The following is a 17,290-nucleotide window of genomic DNA, read 5'->3' on the forward strand; positions in this document are numbered from 1 at the left end:
TTTATTACATTTTTACAGATTTTATTAAGCTCTTTATATTTTACAAAGGCTGCAGATGTACCCTCAGATTTGTATTTTTTAAATGCCCTTTTTTTTGTCATGTATTGCCCCTTTCACAGAAGGTGTAAGCCATGTGGGGTTTAATTTTAGTCGTTTATACTTGTTACCTGTAGGAATACATTTTGCACTATAATTACCCAAAGTAGATTTTAAAATCTCCCATTTATCATTTGTCCCATTATTTGACATTAGTTCTTCCCAGTCTATATCCTGAATTGCCGCCCTCATCCTGGGGAAATTGGCTTTCTTAAAATTAAATGTTTTTGTCCTCCCAGCCATCCTGATTCTGGATTCTAGATTCATGATACATAATAAATGATTCTAGATTCTAGAATTATGATACATGATTCTAGATTAATGATACGATGCATGATTCTAGATTCATGATACATAATACGATACATTATTCTAGATTCCAGATTCATGATACGAGATACTAGATACATGATGCATCAAATATGATTCTAGATCATTGATACACGATTCTAGATTCATGATACATGATTCTAGCTTCTAGATGCATGATACTAGATACATGATTCATGATACATGATTCTAGATTCATGATACATGATTTTAGATGCTAGATTCATAAAACATGATACATGATTCTAGATTCTAGGTCTAGATGCATGATTCTAGGTTCTAGATCCATGATACATTATTCTAGATTCATGATTCTAAACTCATGATACTTGGTTCTTGATACATGATTCTAGATTCATGATACATGATTCATGATTCTAGATTCATGATACATGATTCCTGATTCTAGGTTCTAGATGTAGATTCATGATACATTATTCATGATTCTAGATCTAGATTCATGATACATGATTTATGATTCTAGATTCATGATACATAATGCATTATTCTAGATCCATGATACATAATACATGATTCTAGATTCATGAAACATGATTCTAGATCTAGATTCATGATACGTGATTCACAATTCAAGATTCATGATACATGGTTCTAGATTCATGATACATGATTCTAGATTCATGATACATGATTCTAGATTCATGATACATGATTCTAGATTCATGATACATGATACTAGATTCTAGATTCATGATACATGATTCTAGCTTCTAGATGCATGATACATGATTCTAGATTCTAGATGCATGATACATGATTCTAGATTCATGATATATGATTCATGATTCTAGATACATGATTCTAGATTCTAGTTCTAGATTCCAGATTCTAGGTTCTAGATCTAGATTCATGACACATGATTCATGACTCTCTAGATTCATGATACATGATTCTAGATTCATGATACATTATTCATGTTTCTAGATCTAGATTCATGATACATGATTCTAGATCTAGATTCATGACACATGATTCATGATTCTAGATTCATGATATATGATACATGATTCTATATACATGATTCTAGATCTAGATTCATGATACATTATTCTAGATTCATGATTCTAGATCTAGATTCATGATACATGATACTAGATTCTAGATTCATGATACACGATTCTAGCTTCTAGATGCATGATACATGATTCTAGATTCTAGATGCATGATACATGATTCTAGATTCATGATATATGATTCATGATTCTAGATACATGATTCTAGATTCTAGTTCTAGATTCATGATTTTAGGTTCTTGAGCTAGATTCATGATACATTATTCTAGATTCATGATTCTAGATTCATGATTCATGATTCTAGTTCATGATATATGATACATGATTCTAGATTAATGATACATGATTCTAGATTCATGATACATTATACATGATACATGATTCTAGATCTAGATTCATGATACATGATTCCTGATTCTAGGTTCTAGATGTAGATTCATGATACATTATTCATGTTTCTAGATCTAGATTCATGATTTATGATTTATGATTTATGATTCATGATTCATGAATCTAGAATCATGAATCATGTATCATTAATCATAAAGCATAAATAATGAATAATTAATCATGTATCATGAATCTAGAAACTAGAATCATGTATCATAAATCTAGAATCATGTATCATGAATCTAGAATCAGGTATCATGAATCTAGAATCATGTATCATGAATCTAGAATCAGGTATCATGAATCTAGAATCAGGTATATTGTAGATTCATGATTCTATATTCATGATACATAATACATTATTCTAGATTCACGATACACAATACATGATTCTAGATACATGATTCTAGATTCATGATACATGATTCTAGATTCATGATACATGATTCTAGATTCATGATACATGATTCTAGTTTCATGATACATGATACATGAGTCTAGTTTCATGATACATGATTCTAGTTTCATGATACGATACATGATTCTAGATTCCAGATTCATGATACTAGATACTAGATGCATGATTCATCAAACATGATTCTAGATTCATGATACATGGTTCTAGATTCATGACACATGATACATGATACTAGATTCTAGATTCATGATACATCATTCTAGCTTCTAGATGCATGATACATGATTCTAGATTCATGATATATGATACATGATTCTAGATACATGATTCTAGATTCTAGATCTAGATTCATGATTCTAGGTTCTAGATCTAGATTCATGATGCTAGATCTAGATACATGATTCATGATACATGATTCTAGATTCATGATACATGATTCTAGATTCATGATACATTATACATTATACATGATACATGATTCTAGATTTAGATTCATGATACATGATTCCTGATTCTAGGTTCTAGATCTAGATTCATGATACATTATTCATGTTTCTAGATCTAGATTCATGATACATGATTTTAGATCTAGATTCATGATACATAATACATTATTCTAGATTCTAGATTCATGATACATGATTCTAGATTCATGATACATGATTCTAGATCTAGATTCATGGTACATGATTCATGATTCTAGATTCTTGATTCAGGATACATAATACATTATTCTTGATTCATGATTCTAGGTTCTAGAGTCATGATTCTAGGTTCTAGATTCATGCTACATGATTCTAGCTTAATGATACATGATTCTAGATTCTAGATTAAGGATACAAAATACATGATTCTAGATTTATGATACATGTTTCATAATTGAGCTCTTTGGCATTAACTCAACTCACCGTGTTTGGAGGAAGAGAAATGCTGCCTATGACCCAAAGAACACTGTCCCCACTGTCAAGCATGGAGGTGGAAACATTATGTTTTGGGGGTGTTTCTCTGCTAAGGGCACAGGACTACTTCACCGCATCAATGGGAGAATGGATGGAGCCATGTACCATCAAATCCTGAGTGACAACCTCCTTCCCTCCACCAGGACATTAAAAATGGCTCGTGGCTGGGTCTTCCAGCACGACAATGACCCGAAACATACAACCAAGGCAACAAAGGAGTGGCTCAAAAAGAAGCACATTAAGGTCATGGAGTGGCCTAGCCAGTCTCCAGACCTTAATCCCATCGAAAACTTATGGAGGGAGCTGAAGATCCGAGTTGCCAAGCGACAGCCTCGAAATCTTAATGATTTACAGATGATCTGCAAAGAGGAGTGGGCCAAAATTCCATCTAACATGTGTGCAAACCTCATCATCAACTACAAAAAAACGTCTGACTCATGTGCTTGCCAACAAGGGTTTTGCCACCAAGTATTAAGTCTTGTTTGCCAAAGGGATCAAATACTTATTTCTCTGTGCACAATGCAAATAAATATATATAATTTTGACTATGCGATTTTCTTTTTTTTTTTAAATATAATCTATCTCTCACTGGTAAAATTAACCTAGCCTAAAAATTCTAGACTGTTCATGTCTTTGACAGTGGGCAAACTTACAAAATCAGCAAGGGATCAAATACTTTTTTCCTTCACTGTATGTATGTATGTATGTATGTATGTATGTATGTATGTATGTAAGTATGTATGTGTGTGCAGTATGTATGTGTGCAGCATGTATGTATGTGTGCAGCATGCATGTGTGCAGTATGTATGTATGCATGTGTGCAGTATGTATGTATGTATGTATGTATGTGTGCAGTATTTATGTGTGAAGTATTTATGTATGTGTGCAGTATGTATGTGTGCAGTATGCATGTGTGCAGTATGTATGTATGTATGAATGTGTGTGCAGTATGTATGTGTGTGCAGTATGTATGTGTGCAGTATGTATGTATGTGTCCATTGTGTATATATGTAGTGTGTGGGATGTATGTATGTGTGCAGCATGTATGTATGTGTGCAGTATGTATGTATTTGTGCAGTACGTATGTATGTATTTGTGCAGTATGTGTGTGCAGTATGTATGTATGTATATATGTATGTGTGCAGTATGTATGTTTGCACTGTGTGTATATGTAGTGCGTGGGCAGTATGTATGCATGTGTGCTTTATATATGTACGCAGTGTGTGTATATGTAGCGTGTGGGCAATATATATGTATGCAGTGTGTGTATAGTATATGCAGTATGTATGTGTGCAGTGTGTTAATATGTAGTATGTGTGCATTATGTATATGTATATATGTATGTGTGCAGTGTGTGGATGTAAGGTGTGCAGTATGTACGTACGTACGTACGTACGTACGTACGTACATACGTACGTACGTACGTACGTACGTATGTGTGTATATGTAGTGTGTGTATTTTAATGTGTGTATATGTAGTATGTAGATATATCTTCGGTGATCCATATCGCACTCTCTTTATAAATTGCAACGATCTTCCTAGAGTACGTATTGTCTGCAAGTTTTAGTGCCGCAGCCTTGAACTGAACATTACAAAAAGGAAAAATGAACAGTTGACCTGAACCTATAATTATAATTTTTAATTATTATCACTTTCTAATTCACAATTATCACAGCTAACCTGGTTATATTAATGTTTTAAGTTCGAGAATCATGTTATTCTCAATTTTCAAAAACTTTCCGTAAAAATTTCTGTTCTGTCCGTGATTTTGGGCAAACTTGTCCAGAAAAAAATAAATTGGTGGTTGACAACCCTGACCCACACCGATCAGCTATTTTGAAGGGGGTGCAGCACTCGTCCGAGCGCTTCTTCACCTTCATTTCTACATGCTCATCGACACACATTTAGCGGTGATTTACTTTTATTGCAGCCTTTTCTCCAATTGAAGTTTATCGTCACAAAGGCTGCAAAACCAGGGAATCACCGCTGCGTGTCGACGATTCACAGTGAGCAAGAAGAAATAAAGGGGAAGCAGCGCTCATATGACTCCCAGCACTCATCCCCATACATAACCAATAATAGATCCTTGTGAAAGGAGCAAAAGCGTGCCGATCAACAAACTGTTTTGTGGATCAGCGCTCACTTTCATAGTCCTTGTTGGGCCGTGTAAAAGGACCCTAGAGAAATGCAATAGTTGAAGAAGTTTCTGTATTTCTTTGTCAATACACTAACGTTGGTGTTTCTTGGTTTTCTGGGTCCCCTGATGCTCCTTTATTTATAATCTGGGGTCATGTCTGTCGTCTATAACAATGTCGCATCACGCTGTGGTAATGTGGGATTGTTATGGACGATACTCAATGGCACTAGATTATAAAAGAAAAGCAGCATCAGGGGACTCAGAAACCATTAGTGGTGGAACAGCCAAGAATCAGCAACGTAAGTGTATGACTGACAATGTGTCTTATGTGTTCATGTTCTGTTAATATGATCTTTTAAAATAAAACGTGTGATTTTAGCACGAGAACATCACCACCAGTCGCCGTTATCTTTTGATGACGGCTGTATTCAAAGCTCAGTTACCCCTGCCACCTTTATACGGCAGGTGGAGGTAAAGGGATTAAGGATAGGCCACTACTTATGGGCCAGTGCAGTATGCTTGCCCGCCAGGCTAAAATTTGCCAGTCAGCCCCTGCCTGCAGCCCATAAGACGCTGGGACAGGATCCCTGCGAAGCCCACAAGATGACTTGACTGGATCACGCCGGCCTATGCAAGGGTCCTGTCGCGGTGTGTGGCACCATCTACAAAGGGGGAATTGTGTGGCACCATCTACAGGGGCAGTGTGTAGCACTATCTACAGGGTTTATGTGTGTGGATAGCACTAACTATAGGGGCCATAGTCTTATAGATATCGCCGAGATATATCTATACTTTTTTTTGGGGGGCGGGGTAAACATATTTCTTGGGGCTTGTGCCCCTGATCTTTTAAGACCCTAGCAACGCCCCTGCACAGGGAGATGTGCTTCCGACAACGATAATATTTTACACATTTAAAACTATACGATCAGCAGATGAATGAGCGTTTGCTCGTTCATCTTCTGATCGCTGCCCTGTTTAAACAGGGCAATTATCGGGAACGAGCGTTCTTTGAAAGCTTGTCTGCCCGATAATCACCCAGTGTAAAAGGGTCTTAACCCCTTAAGGACACATCCTGGTTTTCGCCTTATGGACCAGGCCATTTTTTTCAAAACTGATGTCACTTTATGTGGTAATAACTTTGGAATGCTTTCACCTATCCAAGCGATGCTGAGATTGTATTCTCGTGACACATTGGACTTTAAGTTAGTGGTAACATTTGGTCGATTACATTCACTGTTTATTTGTAAACAACACCAAAATTTAGAGAACATTTGTAGAAATTAGCATTATTCTAAATTTAAATGTATCAGCTTGAACTTTAGCAGCGATTCATCACATTTTCAAGAAAATGTCAAAAGGCTATTTTTTTAGGGACCAGTTCAATTCTAAAGTGACTTTGAGGGCACGATATATTCGAAACCTCCATAATTCACCCCATTTTAAAATCTGCAACCCTCAAAGTATTAAAAAACGCTTTTAAAAAGTTTATTAACCCTTTAGGCGCGTCACAGGAATTACAGCAAAATGGAGGTGAAATTTACAAATATTTTTTTTTTTTTGCAGAAAATCAGTTTTTAATAAAAAAAATTCTGTAACACAGAAGGTTTTACCAGAGAAATGCAACTCAATATTTATTGTCCATATTCTGCAGTTCTTAGAAATATCCCACGTGTCCCTAGTGTGGTAATGGACTGAAACATGGGCATCAGAAGCAAAGGGGCACCTAGTGGATTTTGTGGCCTTTTTATTAGAATATATTTTAGGTACCATGTCAGGTTTAAAGAGGTCTTGGGGTGCCAAAACAGTGGAAAAGTGACCCCATTTAGGAAATGACACCCCTCAAGGAACCTATCTAAGGGTATAGTTAGCATTTTGACCACACAGGTTTTTTGAAGAAATTATTGGAAGCAGGCCATGAAAATGAAAATTTAAATTTTTTTTCAATAAAATTTAGGTTTAGCTATTTTTTTTTTTTCATTTCCACAAGAACTAAAGGAGAAAAAGCCCCACAACATTTGTAGAGCAGTTTCTCCTGAGTATAACAATGCCCCATATGTGGTTATAAACTGCTATTTGGACACAGGGCTTTGAAGGGAAGGAGTGATATTTGGCATTCAGATTTTGCTAGGTTGGTTTGCCGCGCCGTGTCACATTTGCAAAGCCCCTGTGGGACCAAAATAGTGGAAACACCCCAAAAGTGACCCCATTTAGAGAACTACACCCCGCAAGGAACTTATCTAAGGGTAAAGTTAGCATTTTGACCCCACAGGTCTTTTGTCTGAATTTATTTGAATTAGGCCGTAATTACTGGTATTTCAATATATAATGTGGGGGCATGTGTAAATTGTGAAAAGCAAATCAGAGTATAATAAAAGGGTACATAAATAATAAAATTAATAATTTATAGATGTGTGGTAAGCCTTGAAGCAATCCTTTATGCACAGGCCAGGTTTGTCGGGGCAGGTGTCGCACTGATAAGTGGTGTCCCTTCTTATGCCCCTTTTGCTACACACTTTTTTGGGGATCTTCCCTTCTTTTGCAGTTTGGGGAACGATGCTGGAAAAGTGTTGCACTGGTACAATACGGGCGCCCCCGCTTTCAGCAGATGTGCTTGGGCCGTCCCCTGCCTGGTTTTCAAACACAAGCACCTTGATAATCTCCTCTTCAAAATTAAGGAATGACCATGACCGGCCTACACATTTGGATAGTATGTAAGCGTTATACAATGCCATCTGTACCATGTGCACGGCCACCTTTTCCTCATGGCACTATAGGGCTTCAGCACTTGATCTGAGAGATCAGCCCCTCCCATGTACTTGTTATAGCCCACAATGCAATCTGGCTTGTGGGTCACTGTGGTGGTAACTTGAACAGGGACAGGGGCGCTGCCGTTCCCATGTATTGTAGTCAAGAGAAGGATATCCCTCTTGTCCTTATACTTGACGAAGAACACGTTCTCGCTGCATAATGCACGGGATCACTTATCTGGGGGGTTGCCTCAACTGATGTCCTGGGTCGCCTTTGCGGGGGTTCCTCATCACCTAATGATGAGGAGGAGGACAAGATGTATGGGGCGAATTCCTCTTCTCCCTCGCTGGCGGAATCGGTGTCAGAGGCCAGGATGGCGAATGCCTCCTGTGCTGAATAGACCCTTTGGGATGATTGGAACATTTTTATTAGGGGGGTGTGTAATGCTTGAACACGTGTAACACTGACTTTATTTTTACACAGGGGGTTGTGTGTTGTGCTTTTACACGTGTATTTCAAAATTACTGAATAAAAAAATAAGAAAAGAGAGAAATAAAAGTTTAGAAAAAAAATGAAGTATAAAAAATTTACTGAACAAACTTCAGTAACAAAAAATTATGGCAATATAAAACTGTAAAGAATTTCCAGACTACCTGACACTAACTAAAATGTAGTGACGTTGAATCTGCTAAAAAAAAATGTAGTATAAAAACTACTGCACTAAATTTAGGCTAAAACTACGCTATGCAAAATTTAGTGAAGAACTTCAGTAAAAAAACTGAATGTCCGTCACTAACTGATGCTAAATCTGTAACGCTATATATTAGTGCTAAAAAAACTGTAGTATAAAAATTATACTGCACTAATTTTGACAAACTATAAAGCTACAGTAACCACTGACACTAAATGTAACACTATATTTTAGAAAAAATTAGTATAAGAAATATACTACAGTATATTAACACTAACTTTAGACAAATTCTATAGCTAAAACGACCTAAAATGCTATGTCATTTTCTTCATTATAAAACGTGCGCTTACCTATACATCCCCTACCCTAACGCCCTACCTATGCAGGTACTAGCTACCCCTAAACTACCGCTACCCTAACGTCCTACCTATACAGGTACTAGCTACACCTAAACTACCGCTACCCTAACGTCGTACCTATGTAGGTACTAGCTACCCCTAAACTACCGCTACCCTAATATACTACCTACGCAGGGCAGGTACCAGCTACACCTAACTATATTTGAATTAACTTTTTTTTTCTTTTACTTTTTTACAGTTTTATATATATATATATAGGCCCAAAAAAACCTCTGTCAACAAACAGGGACTGGGAAATTTAGGAATCACTAGTGCTGCTGCTAGAAAAATTTTTTTTAAAAATCAGCAGCAGCACAGTTGATGATGGTGATTACAGTGAGTGATCACACAGCAAGATGCAGAGGAGGACGATTTGAGCACAAAAGGTATGAGTGAGGGTAAGTATTCGGTTCACAGACTATCACACCAGCTCTGCTCGCCGTTCCTAACTGGAATGAGGTGGGCAGAGCTGGTGCAGGGTATTTGAAACGCCCGCCATGGCTACGATTGGTTGGTCTATGAAGACCGACCAATGGTAGCGATCGGGGGGATCTCTACTGCCTTACAAGTACATGGTAGGGATTGGTGCCGTCCTAGACAACACCAATCCCCACCGTATCACTGTCCCCTGCGGCACAGTGATGGGTTATAGCCGCAATTGGCCAGTCTGAACTGACCGACCAATCGCAGCGATCGCCGATGCGGGGGGCGCCACCCCCCCGGGCCACGTTTAAAGATGACCTGCTGTCAGGGATCCTTAATATGGCAGAATAAAAGAGGCCTAAGACCTTCTTGTCAGCTTCAAACACTGCAATTGTATGGTTTTTTGATTTATTTTTTTTACAGCCAAAATAAAAAAAAGAATCCGTGTGCCGCCAAACAACCTCATGCGATGGCTATGTTCACACGGAGTATTTTGACGAGTTTTTGGACGCGGAAACTGCGTCACAAAACGGCCCGAAAATGCCTCCCATTGATTTCAATGGGAGGCATCGGCGTCTTTTTCCCGCGAGCAGTAAAACTGCCTCGCGGGAAAAAGAAGCGACATGCCCTATCTTCGAGCGTTTCCGCCTCTGACTTCAATGGGAGGCAGAGAAAGCGTATTTCGCTGTATTTTATGCCCGCGGCGCTCAATGGCCGCGGGCGAAAAACGGCGCGAGAAACTCAGCGAAAATCGGCATGCAGGGAGTGGAAAATCTGCCTCAAACTTCCAAACGGAATTTTGAGGCAGATATTCCTCCTGCAAAATACTCCGTGTGAACATAGCCTAAAGTTCCATTCTACTCTGTGTGTGCAATAAGAAAAACGGAGCCGTAATATGGACATGTGCATTAGGCCTAAGACTTTTGTTTATGCTTTTCTTCTGTTTAGGATACTGTCCTGTGAAGAAGCCTTAAAATGATTTGTGGTATCTTTTATTTCTTCTTTTTTCTAGGTGGTAGAAGCCAATATATTTTCGGCAGACTCATTAGCTGAACATTTCAATGGACAGGATGCAGTTGTGTCTTGTCTAGGATTCCCATATAAAATGATCTCATCAATAAGTGGCTACACAGATTCCATGACCGCCATTGTGGGTGCCATGCGACAGACTGGAGTTAAGCGGATGGTGACAATGACCTCCTGGTACACAGACAGTATGTATCTACAGCACCAGCATTCATCTTCTTATTCTGTGGTTAGTAGACAAACAAGAGAAGTTATCCCTAGGCTTATTATGACTTCTATTAGGCCGAGTACAAACAATGCTGAACTGTTAAGTATTTTTGTTGTGCATTTCTGCACTAAAAATGTGCAAAGCTTTTTTTTTTTAATTCCATTAAATTTCTGTTAAAATAATCAGTGCGTAAATTTTAAAATACGTATACAGACACAGGAGCAGGTCAGTGAGCAGGCAGTTCAATATACACACCTCAACGTTGACATTGTAACATCAAGAAGGAAAAGTTTTGAAATTGTGGAAATCTCAGGATCGATAGACATGTTAATGATATCCAAATGATAAAGAGATGAAAACAGACCATGGTAGCATGTTTAGGCCACGCAGGCTGCTCACAGTAGCACAAGCAACAGGCAGGCTGGCGTTTTCCTGCTGAAAAACGGTTTGTAGGACACATTGGAGAAATGGCTGTAGCACTGGTTCCACGACCAAATCAATGTAACGTTGAGCAGTTAGTGTACTTGAAATGAAGACTAGAGGGGTCCGGTTACCGTACATTATACCAAACCATAATCCCGGGAGGAGGACCAGTGTGAAGTTCCCTTGTGAAGGCCTCTTCATGACGTTGCCCACATGGTCTCCAGACCAATCTCCGGCTATCATTGCATCCGAGACAAAAGCGGGACTACTCACTGAAGAGGACCTTCATTCCAGCCTCCATTGCTGTGCACCATGATAGCATTTGAGAGCGGTGGAGTGTGGTCAATGGAACACCTGTAGCTGGACGTCTGGCTTGCAGCCCAATGTCGTGCAAACACCTTCTAATGGTTTGTGTCAACACAGGTTGCTGCCCTAGGCTTGGCATGTGATGTCTAATTTTACTTGCAGTACAGAATGGATCACTATGCATCATTCTTCCAATTAGACGATCCGTCTGTGCAGAGGTTCGCCTGTGCGCACCTCTTGCTGTCATACCCGTTCGTCGTTTTTCTCCCAACCTCTGGGACACGCGATGTTGAACAGTGCTGATGTCTCTGCCTAGGATCTGCCAGAATGATAAATCAAGGTTTCTCAGTTCAAGGATTCTGTCCCAACTAACAAACAGGAGGCATCATTTTTGAGGTTTCATGCGCCTAAAATTTTTTGCTTTCAATCTGGCTTTTATGCCCCTCACACATGCCACAGATTGCAGCTAGGTGCTTGAAAATGTGATCATTTGCAGATCTTAGAGAAACCTGCTACTTTCTCGATTTGTGTAACCTAACGGCTTGCCCTTCTTGGTGTTGCAATTTCAATGTTGAGGAGTGTATAAAGAAGGATATAAAGCATCTCCAACAAGGAATGCTTCTGTTTATTAACGTTATCGTTGAAGGGTTTGCCATCATGCACGAGGCCCTATTACGGCCTCTGAATTCTTTTATGGGGTCCTACTATGCCTTCATAAAAAGGCGCATATATATATATATATATATATATGTATTTTTTCTGTCTGATTCCATATTAATCAGCCATAAAAAAATTGTGGCATGCCCCATCAGATGCGGAATTACAGAGCTATAATAACCCTGTAAATCAGTACCACACAGAGCATCATAAGGCATTGGGGTGCCAATTGCTCTGTAGTACAGAGCTGCAGGAAAACATATTTCTCTGCACATCCTCTGGCACATGGCTCTGCAGTGTGCATGGGGCCTTGACTGTAGGTGTGTGTTTATATACTGATCAGACATAACATTAAAACCATGTGCCTAATGTGGTGCTGGTAAAACTGCTCTGACCCGTCAAGGAATGGACTCCACAAGACCTCTAAAAGAATTTGGCACCAAGATGTTAGCAGCAGATTCTTTAAGTCCAGTAAGTTACAAGGTGGAGCCTCCATGGATCAAACTTGTTTTTCCAGCAGATCCCTCACCTTGAACTGTCATGTTCCTCAGACCATTCCTGAACATTTTTTGCAGTGCGCAATGATTTATTCTCCTGCTGAAAGTGGCCACCGCCAATAGGTAATATCGTTGCCATGGGTGTACTTGGTCTATAACAATGTTTAGATAGGTGGTACCTGTCAAAGTAACATCCACATAAATGCCAGGATTCAAGGTTTCCCAGCAGAACATTGCCCGGAGCATCACACTGCCTCCGCTGACTTGCGTTCATCCCATAGTGCATCCTGGTGCCATCTCTTCCGCTAGTAAACTATGCACACACACCCGGCCGTTCACATGATGTAAAAGAAAACAAGATTCATCAGACTAGGCCACCTGCTTCCATTGCTCCATGGTTTTGTTCTGATGCTCACGTGCCCATTGTTGATGCTTTTGGCGGTGAACACTGGTCAACATGGCCACTACGACCGCTCTGCATGTAAGCTGTGATGCACTGTTTGTCCTGACACTTTTCTGCTACAGCCAGCATTACATTTTTAGCAATTTCTGCTAGTTTTTGCTCCCCTCGCACATCAATAAGCCTTGGGTGCCCATGACCCTGTTGCTGCTTCACCGGTTCCTCTTCTGTGGACCACTTCTTGTATGTACTAACCACTGCATACTGGAAACACCCTACGAGACTTGCATTTTTGAAGATGCTGTGACCCAGTCGTCATAATTGGCCATTGTCAAAGTCGCTCAGATCCTTAGGGTATATCCACACGGTGCAAGTAATATTGCTGTGAGTACTACAGAATGGCGGCAAAATGCTGCAGCTTTTTATGTGATTTTGAAAAAACTGAAGCATTTTGCCGAGGTTTTACGGTAATTAAGGTAATAAATCGCTTTGTCACCACACACTGTGAATGTACTCTCAGGCCAGGTTCCCACAGGACCGATATGCAGCGTAATAACCACAGAGCATATCCGACCTGGATCCCGCAGTATATTCCGTCCGAAAACCACACCACATTGTGGTGCGTTTTTTCGGACGGAATTTCCGCTGCGGAAAGCAGCTGTAACAAACGCTCATACTTACGTGGGCCGTTGTTATGGTGATGCGTCCCTCCTGCTCGGTGCGGCCACTCTGGATGAAATAATAAATGTTATTCACTTCACCTCTCAGTGGTTTAAATGTTATTGTGTGTGTATGTGTGTGTATTATACGGATGAAATTGCGGACCCATTCATTTCTATTGGCCACTGACACCTTTCCGTATAATAATAATATTTTTGTTTACAGCTAGCTCAGCGCAGAATGCCTCATTCTTCGTAAGGAATCTACTTGTACCACTAATTAAGAGCGTCCTCACAAACATGTTTGAGATGGAAAAATATCTAGAAAAAGAATGTTCTGATCTTAACTGGACTGTTGTAAGACCACCAGGACTTCAAAACACACCAGTAACAGGTAGGCAAGCAAAAAACATAATTAAAAAGCTACATACAAACCACCCTTAGGATATGTTCACACGGCAACGCCAAATACGTCTGAAAGTGCACTCATTTTTCGCGGCGTCCATTACGGACATAATTCGAGCTGTTTTTCAATGGAGTTAATGAAAAACGGCTCCAATTACGTCCCAAGAAGTGACATGCACTTCTTTGACGTGGGCGTCTTTTTACGCGCCATCTTTTGACAGCGCCGCGTAAAAATACACCTCGTCTGCACAGAACATCGTAAAAAACCCATTGAAATCAATGGGCAGATGTTTGCAGACGTATTGGAGCCGTTTTTTCAGGCGTAATTTGAGGCATAAAACGGCCGAATTGGGATTTGGGATTTGTTTTCAAAAACGTTTATTTGCAAAGTTATGTGCATTTTTTTTTAAATACGCTAATTTGGCTATACTTGCCAAATGGGAGGTTACTCTTTCTTTTCACTCGGCAGTGTAATATTTTCTGTGTGACTCTGCCCAATCTGCGTCATACAGTTTTGCTCTTCCCTGCCCATAAACACAGCGTGATCTTATAGTATACAGGTTCTATTTCTGACTGTTTCCAACTGGTAATCACAGCTGCGATCCTGGTGCCGTATGAAAGATTATAATCTCATCTTTCATATGCCATCAGTTCTAGGTGGTCCACAGCCCTAGATATGGCTATTTGAAGTAATCCCCCTTCCCTCCAGCCTGAGTCTCTCACACAGTGTGAAGCAGCTTTATGCTGATAGGACAGCGTCAGAGGCTGTGAGGGAGCTCCACCTCAGGAGAATCGCTGGTGTTGACACCCACTTGTTTAGTATAGCCTCATTTGCATATTTTGGAACACAATTTTTACTAGCATTATCAGTGTGACAGCGCCTCTCAGATTAGCTAGGAGAGTGGGCATTACTAAACTAGTGACAGATCCTCTTTAATGGTCCATTTAAGTGTGGGGTTAAATCACGGTTTATTACCGGGAAATTATGACAAAATGCTTTTTTTTTAAAAAGCTGTGACGTTTTGTGGTAAAAATAAATACGATTTGACTGCACTATATAAATGTACCCCTAAATTTAAGATTTATCTAAGGGCTTATGCACCGTCGTATTACGGCTCCAGATGGCCTTTGAGTTGTAGAGCCGTACAACAGCGCCCAGACGTGTGTGTGTGTGTGTGTGTGTGTGTGTGTGGTCAAACTATCCTCACTGTACCTCTGTATGCCTCCAGTTTCATACAGGGATTTACAGACTTTTTTTTTTTTTTTTGCCCCATAGGAACAAGGGGTTAATCTAATTCTTTTGGGCACTAATATTATTAGTAAAAGTTATACTTTAATGAGTCTGGAAATGCAGGGTTAGAGCTTATTCAGACGAACGTGATATACGTCTGTGCAACACGCGTGATTTTCACGCGCCTCGCACGGACCTATATTACTCTATGGGGCCGTGCAGACAGTCCGTGATTTTTACGCAGCGTCAGTCCGCTGCGTAAAACTCACGACATGTCCTATATTTGTGCGTTTTTCACACATCACGCACCCATTGAAGTCAATGGGTGCGTGAAAATCACGCGCACCACACGGAAGCACTTCCGTGGGACGCGCGTGATTCGCGCAACAGCAGTGAAAAGTATGAATGAAAACAGAAAAGCACCACGTGCTTTTCTGTTTACAAACATCCAGAGTGTCATCATGATGGCGGCTGGGCGAAAAGCACGCAGCCGCGCATCATATGGTGATGACACACGGAGCTGTTAAGTGCCTTTTGCGCACGCAAAACGCTCTGTTTTTTTGCGTGTGCAAAACGCACACGTTCGTGGGAATCCGGCCTTACTTTGTTATAAGCACGGTCCGTGATTACAGGCATGGCCGGCCGCGGAAAGTCACCCGCATTTGCAGGCCGTGCTTCCATTATAAAGTATGGGAGCACGGTCCGTAAAATAAAAAAATAGGACGTTCTATTTTTTGACGGAAGGTTTCTACGGCACGGACACCATCCCGTAAATATACGGGAAGGTGTCAGTTGGCCATAGAAATGAATAGGACCGTAATTATGGATGAAATCTACGGTCGTGTGCATAGGGCCTTAGTGGCTTTTGTCTATCAATGGTAATTTATCCCTCGGGGCCATTTGTTGTTTTATGGTACGTATTTGACCCAAATTTTTTCCTCAAACAAAAATTAATGAGGAGATTGTGCTTCTTCCCTTGGCACATTATGCAGAGTCTAAGAAAGGGCACTTCATTCGGGTTTTCCCTGCTGACAAAAGGATTCCTTAAAGGCTATGTACACATCTGAAATCGTGTGTTCTTTTTTATGCATAAAAATGTGTATCAGTGTGTTTTTGTGCAACTCTCTAAATACTTTTTATTAAAAATTATTTTTACTTTTTGAGATACAGCTGCTTTGCATCTTGTATACAGAGCAACTGTATCTAGCGCTGAAACCTGTATCTGTCAGGTCACTGACAGTTTCAGTGACAGCGGGTCTTGTGTGTCTGACATGCAGGATCCACATCTTATCGATCACATCTAAGTTAGGAACTTAGATGTGATTGGTAACAGCTCGATCCTGCATGTCAGACACGCAAGACCCGCTGTCACTGAAACGGTCAGTGACCTGACAGATACAGGTTTCAGCGCTAGATACAGTTGCTCTGTATTATGTATACAGGACACAAAGCAGCTGTATCTCAATAAAATATTTTTTAATAAAACACACTGATGGCCAATTTTATAAAAAAAAACAACAAAAAAAAGAAATATTTCAAAGGTGTACATAGCCTTTTAAATGGCATAGATTTGACTTTCTAGAGCCTGGATGGACAGAGATGCAGCTAATTTATTAAGAGGCCTTAGACTTTTAATAAATTAGGCCAACATTTTTCCAGTGCTCTATAGAATAAAGCCTGGAGTCTGAAAACACCAGTGTAAAGGATCTGCCAGGCACTACGTCTGTGGAGACTCCCAGGGTTAATCAGTCGACACCTGAGGCCAGACCTCTTAGACTGACACCGGCTCCCACCAATCAGGGTGGCAGGCTCAGGAGTGGGAGAGCCTATCGCGGCCTGGTCAGTCAGAGTTA

This window comes from Rhinoderma darwinii, assembly GCF_050947455.1.
Source record: "Rhinoderma darwinii isolate aRhiDar2 chromosome 1 unlocalized genomic scaffold, aRhiDar2.hap1 SUPER_1_unloc_7, whole genome shotgun sequence".
Classification (NCBI taxonomy): domain Eukaryota; kingdom Metazoa; phylum Chordata; class Amphibia; order Anura; family Rhinodermatidae; genus Rhinoderma; species Rhinoderma darwinii.